The sequence below is a fragment of the Eptatretus burgeri genome, chromosome 12 (genome assembly GCF_056783735.1).
Source record: "Eptatretus burgeri isolate ZD-2024b chromosome 12, Ebu_testis_v1, whole genome shotgun sequence".
Lineage (NCBI taxonomy): Eukaryota > Metazoa > Chordata > Myxini > Myxiniformes > Myxinidae > Eptatretus > Eptatretus burgeri.
In genome coordinates this window covers 21365328-21372184 of record NC_140972.1, presented here as the reverse complement: position 1 = coordinate 21372184, position 6857 = coordinate 21365328, and the positions used below count along the sequence as shown (strand labels likewise).

The following is a 6857-nucleotide window of genomic DNA, read 5'->3' as shown; positions in this document are numbered from 1 at the left end:
GTATGAACAGAATATGTTTGGAGAAAAGTGTGTTCGAAGTTCCAGGCTTACGCCCATTATATTATGATGATGATATTGGTGCTCATTTCACCGACTTCAGAAGGATGACAGGCTGAATCAACCCCTTGGTGTTAATTCAGTGGCCAACGGGCTCAAACTCAGGACCCTAGGATCCCAAGTCACCACCCTAACCGCGAAGCCAACACCAGGCTGCCCTGCCTGTGAAACACCAGGTTGACAGTTTACAGTTGGATCAATATTCATATCCAGGATAGACAGCTCAGAGGGGAGTTTGAAACCTCAAGGTCGAGGCCATCCTACCGGCCCAGAATACAAGGAAACTATAAGTAATTACTTATCATCTACTGAAGTCCCCTACATGAGGCCCAGAATACAAGGAAACTATCAGTCATTAGTTACCATCTACTGAAGTCCCCTACATGAACTTAACCCACCCTCTCCACCACCCCCCCCCTTTCCCTTCTCGCCTTATAATCAAAACAGAATGAGAAAAAAAACAAAAATTCCACACTGGCCACCTGAAAATTTGGCAACCAATCCATACAATACTTTGAGCAAGACTCATTGGTCATTACTTTTTGTTGTCTTTTTTTTTTTCTTTTGTTCCAAACATTACACACCAACATTAAAGAACACGCACACAAAAACAGAGTGCAACATCAAAATAATGCTTTAATTAATAATAAAAAGAACAACCTGGGAGCAAATAGCCAGACATGAACAAAAATGAAATAGTAGAAAGAACAACAAAAGTTTTTTTTTTTTTTAACATCAGCATGAAAGGGAATAAGGAAATGGTGATCAGAATGCAGCAGAAAAATCCAATGATTGAGAAGTTTTGATGTTGCTGTTATTCTTGAAAATATCTGTTCATTTTTAATTCGCAAAACCACAGGAAAACATCGAACAACAGATTGCATCGCGAGTGCAATGAAGAATGCGAAACTTAACAACATTCCGTGACAGACAGTTGCAACGGGTGAAGTAGATAGTGGAATAGAAAGAGGAGGCCCACATAGGAACAAAGAAAATTTCCTCAAATGTACTTTCTATACAGCCATATCTAAAGCATAAATGATAAAACAACAAAAGTAAAACAACATCAAAGATTACTTGAATGACTGCAAAGAAAACGTTTACTTGTTCACACCAAGCAGCAGACGAATACAAACCCACCAATGTCGATGTATGTGGAAAAGTGAAACAGCAGACAGTTTACACACGTAATCAAATTCAGTCGATCCATGTATATTCTGTCAAAGTGTGTGTTTTTACCTTTCACCGTTTGTCTGCGTCACAATACTCCTTACCTTGTGGTCCACTCCATCAAAATCCTTTTGGGGTCATCTCTTTATATGTATCCAAATGTGGTGGAACTGAACCCCATCCCCCCTCCCCCAATGTCCAAAACAACAAATAATTTCAGACTCTTCTCCTATCATCTCAAAACCTACCAACTCACCTGCACATCTTAACTAAATTGCTCCTTTGCAAAACCAAAACACCTGTACTATCAATCACGTGAGTGTTCCCCTCACCATGTTCCTCGAGAACATTTTGTACAGCTGATGAACAAGTAAAGAGTTTCAGCGGTGATTATATCATGCAAACAAATAACAGGTAATTGTAATTGGTGCTTCTCTAGTATTCACCAAAAAAAAAAATTGTACTAATTAAAATAAAAATGAGGAAAGAAAAAATTATTATAATGTATAAAGTCAAACAACACAAAGCATTGCTAATGAGAGCTTCCCCATAGCTGTCCACATGCATGTCTATATTGTAAGGGAAGTTTGAGGAAGAGGAGTGAATAAAGGGTGTGACTATGTGGTGAGGGAAGTGGAATGGGGTGAGCTTGGGAGAGTGAAGGTAGGAGCCAACCAGCTCCAAACATGACCCTCTCTCCTCCCCACCCGCCCCTCTCAACTTCCGCTACCCTACACACGACGCCATCCATACGAGCACTTGGTAACACCAGGTAACTTGCACTGCATACGTTAACAGCGACATGGGGAATCTACGAGTGGGACAGAGACACACACAGGCACAGAGGAGCAAACACGGTGACTGCACAGCACAGCATAACATAACTTGAGCTTATTACAAACGCCTGACCTGCACACAGGAAAGCGTAACGTTGATATCCAGAGGCGGCCAACAAAGGTGATCAAATGACAATGGACCACAGAGTAAATGACACCTTTATCTAGAGATTGTGAGTTAATCCGCGAGACCCCTCCCCCCTCCCCCCCCCCCCCCCGATTCACTTAAACCTGGAAAACGACCTTTCAACCTGATCTTGATAAACTACTACATTGTACATTTCATTAAGGCTTTCACCAACAAAATATATAAGTGAAATAAAGGGCTAATTTCAGAGCATTAATAGATCTATTGGTCTTTAAGTTCATTTCACAAAGTCATCAGAAATATCCAAACAAGTTATAAACAAAACTTAAAGATGATGAAATGAAAATAGAGTGCAATATCACCATATTGCTATTTCATTGAAAAAAAATTTGATAGTTCTTCAAAGGTTCATAAACCAAACTGAAAATGCACCTGAAAGTATTGGCAATTCAATAAAAAAAAAAATCCTGGCAATTCGATCATAAAATTCAATTGCAATGGATTACATCTGTGTGGGATACTTATATCAAGTCCCTGGCTCAAGGCCGTCATTTAAAAGAAATAAAAAAAAATACATACCTACCTCATACGTCAGCCCCACCATCTTAATCTTTCCACTTGTTTATCTTTGATGCATCAACCACATTCTCAACACAACGCAACATCCATGCCTTTTTGGAGAATTCACTTGCATATCATATTTAAACTTCAAAGAAAGAATATAGCCAGAGTACCAACACAAAATGGCCTGCTCCTTTCAAGATGATGAAAAAACCGATTCAAAACCAAAATGCAGAAAGGACAGCCAAATTGAAGACTCCCTCCAAAGGACAGTGTGTTAAACCTCAACAAAGCTCCAATTAAAAACGAGCACTTGGTCTCAGATGGCATCAGTTCCCCAACTGTGAAAGCTAAGAAACTTTCTTCAAAGTCTCCCATGAAATGCTCAAGAAAAATCACCCCCCCCCCCCAGCCCTTTGTTGTAACATGCCCCTCCAACAAGATCAGAGAAAGGGGACATTAAAATAAGCTCTGTCTGACCGATCATCCATGATACTGTCCATGTACTTTTGTCTGTCCATGTACTTTTGTGTACCTGATATTTCAGAAACCATTGACCATTTAGCAGATATCTATTCTTCACGACAATCTCAACCTGTACTGATGATATCAAGGCTGCAACTTGTGGAATTTTGTTGCCGTGGCAACCATCTCGGTAAATTGGCTTGTGTACGTGATATTTCAAAAATAGTGGAATATTTATCCTTCACAAAACAGACCCATTCCTCCTACCACCCGAAAAGCAGGTAACCTCCAGTATCAGCCCCTTGTTTGCACAGCAACTGCCACAGTAAGGCCTTGTTTTCAGGTGAAAATGTATGCCAAGTAATCCAAACCCACCTTTCATTGTGACCTACACTGTGCCCTCTGTTGGTTGCACAAATCCAGGCTGGAACCATCTTTCTCTGTTGACATGGATCATCTTATAACAAACCATCCGAACACTATCGGCCTCAAATTTATATTTTTGTACGCATAGTTGAGGCTCGTGGCGGAGCCAGAACAAAGAACACCTCAGGACACAACGTAACAAAATAAACAGGAGAAAGAGAGAAGGGAACCACAACAGCAACAGAATTAAAGGACAAAATTGGTCATTCCTCAAAACTCGCAACAATGTGTCCTCTCTCAGGAAAGCCAGAAAAGAACATTTGGCAAACCTCAAGACTAAACTCCCAAACTAGTCTCCTTCAATGACCTGTTGGTGTCTTGTTAGGTCTGTCTCTGGTGTATGTTCTCCCTCCACCCCTTCCTTCACTTCAAATAGCACCACAGCTGACTTCTCATGAGAAGGCTGAATGCATCAATTGTGTGTTTGCTCTCAAATTGTGTGCACCCAACCCCCCGACTTCACAACACCTATCCTACACTCTCATACCAAATGCTCTTGGATACTGTGTCATTACCACTTAAGATGGAGAGGTTTCTGGAAAAGCTCGACACCGATTCTGCGACAGGTCTAGACGACATCAGTGCATATGTCCTAAAAACCCACTCTGTTGCTCTGGCTCATCCCCTTTCTGGTATGTTCACTCGAGCATTCTCTCTGGGACAGTTTCCATCTGCCTGAACGTTAGGCAACATCACTGCAATACACAAACATGATGCACAAATGGATCCTTTAAACTACAGACCCATTGGCTTACTTCCAATCATCAGCAAGCTTGTCATGGAATCCATCACAGTGGACATCAAATCCTTCATTTACTCCAACTAGAAGCACCCACTCCCTTACGGGAGCCGTCAAGGGGGACATGTTATTACATTTATGCCTATTTTACTCCAAGGGGTCCCAGGATTACACACCCAAAAAATGGTTGCGTTCGGTTCAGCCGTTTTTGCAGTACCTGGGAACAGACAGACAGACAGATAGATGGTAAATTATAGTAAGATGGCCTGATCTCAGACAATAACTTCAGCTCAGACCAGGTCACTCACTACCTTGGACATGCTGTTCTGCTCTCCTCATCAAATAACTGACCAAATACAGCACTGGAGTATCAGGATGAACAAACAGACAGAGACGGAGTCATCGGGAGAAGCCTGGATCGGATTTAGGTTTCAGCTGCTACAACTACCTACATACCCATCCAGGTGTAGCCAAGTGAACCTACAAAAACTATTTTCAAGATTCATCCCTCCATAGACAAAGAAAAAGAAAGAAAGAGATATGGAGAACAGAAAGAAATAAAGATAGAGGATAGAAAAGACAATGGATCTCCGGAGGCCCTCAAAGTCAGATATGAGATCAGGGCCATCTCTCTGGACAGATCTTGAGCATTCAATGCAGTCTGACACCCCACCTTGTTTCCAAAGTCTCTGCTGATGGCATCGAAGGTAAGTTCCTCCATGGCTTACTGATTACCTACACTCCCATATTTAATCTCTCGCTCTTTATGGGATCCCCTATCTCCTCTCTCTGTCAAGGCTGGAGTGCCCCAAGGCAGTGTCCTCAGCCTAATCTTGTTCCACATCTTCCACAATGATCTTTATGATTTCCTGGAAAATCCTGCCTTCTCTTTGCTGACAATTCCACCCTATGCCATATTTCTCATCCTTCAGTCAAACAGGCAACAACCTCTTCACTCTCTGAAGACCTTGATATAGTCTACAGCTGGTCCAACACTTCAAATATTTATTTGAACTCTGACAAATCCCACACACTTGCACTGTCTGAACCATCTGGCAAACCCTTCCTTCTTCATCCTAACAAACCACTTGAAGAGGTTAAGTCATTCAAACTTTTAAGCCTAACCATTAGCCATGATCTTTCAAAGGCAAACCATATTTCCAAGATGGCCTCCAAAGCGAGCAGTCGACTGGGCATTTTTCATCATGCAAGGTCTTTCCTTGGACAGTCTGAACTTTTGACAACCCAAAAGACCTTCTTTTGCAGTTTGAAGGAGTACTATTCTCTCCTTTGTTCACTGCCCACCTCCACTCATTGTTTGTTCCTCTTTTCTCTCCTGTGGAACCAACTTCCCCCATCTGTTCAGTCCAATTCTTCCTCCAGGGGTTCAAGGCACTACCCCCCATCCATACTTGTGATCTCATATCCCAAATGACCCCATTGACAAGTTCATCGCGATTTCTCCCCCTCACCCCGATCGATCTCGATATCTCTCTTACTCTGCTCTTGGTATTTCCCCATCTCCATTTTGTTCCATTCTATTCTGCTTTAGTTCTTCGAAGAGCATTGACCATGTGCTGTATACCAAAAAAACAAAAACCCAAATTGGCCAAACAACAGAAAGCACAATTTGGATTGGAATAAAAGGTGGGGATCTTTCTATATTGCTTCCTAATGCAATGTGATACAAAAAAGGTGATCCACATTACTGCAAAAACTGAGGAAGTCACCTGTTTTATTCAATGTTAATAACAAGTGAATAAATGATGATAAACATCATGGAGATCTGAGAACAATAAGTTTCTTCACACATGCACACATATTTCTCAGCTCTGAGAGAACTGCTTCGAAGCAAAGTAAACCATCCCAGATTTGTCTCGTCGTTTGCTCCCCGTATCCATTCTCATTGTCTTGTTGTACTTACTTGGTCCTGTTTTAATCGATTCAAGAGCTATTTATCTCAGCCTTTGCTCGGCAGCATGCTCATGAGTCTAAGGCTGTACATTCCATGTTCTGCCTTTCAGTTGCCCTCGTCCCCTCACTCTATCATCCTTCTCCCTTTTACAATTCAACACTTGCAAAAAAAAAAAAAAAAAAAAAAAAATCCCAAAATCATTCTTTCCTCTTACTACTTCCTTCACTCTCCATCACCTATTCCCCTTGAGGACAAAACTATTAAAACCCGTTTTAAAATGTTTAACCTCCCTTTATTGTCCTTCCCAAGTGCTTCTCACAAAGAGCTCCTTCTTCTTCCGTTCCATTTCCTTCCTGGGTCACTTGTAAATCCTCCTTTGCTCTCCTCCCCTCATGCTAATCCTTTATAACCCCTCTCCCTTTCACAACTCAAAAAAACAACAACAAATGAACAACAACAAAAATAAACCTGCCACACCAACCAATCCCTTCCCAAACTCATTTTTCTCTTATTCAATCCTTCACCAATTATTCAACATTACTATCCTTTTACGATACAAAACTTCTTTAAACTGCTGGAGCTTGACCAAAGGCAACCTGA

General features: G+C 41.4%; 1 protein-coding gene across 5 annotated transcripts in view; it reads right to left on the bottom strand.

The window, feature by feature from the left end:
• Positions 1 to 668: 668 nt before the first annotated feature.
• LOC147015231 (CUGBP Elav-like family member 2) overlaps positions 669 to 6857 on the bottom strand; it is a 64057-nt gene continuing 57868 nt past the window's right edge. For all 5 annotated transcript variants that reach the window (XM_085849790.1, XM_085849788.1, XM_085849794.1 and 2 more), the window contains one exon: positions 669 to 2038. The gene's annotated coding sequence lies outside the window, so the exon portion shown is untranslated. The remainder of the gene's footprint in view (positions 2039 to 6857) is intronic.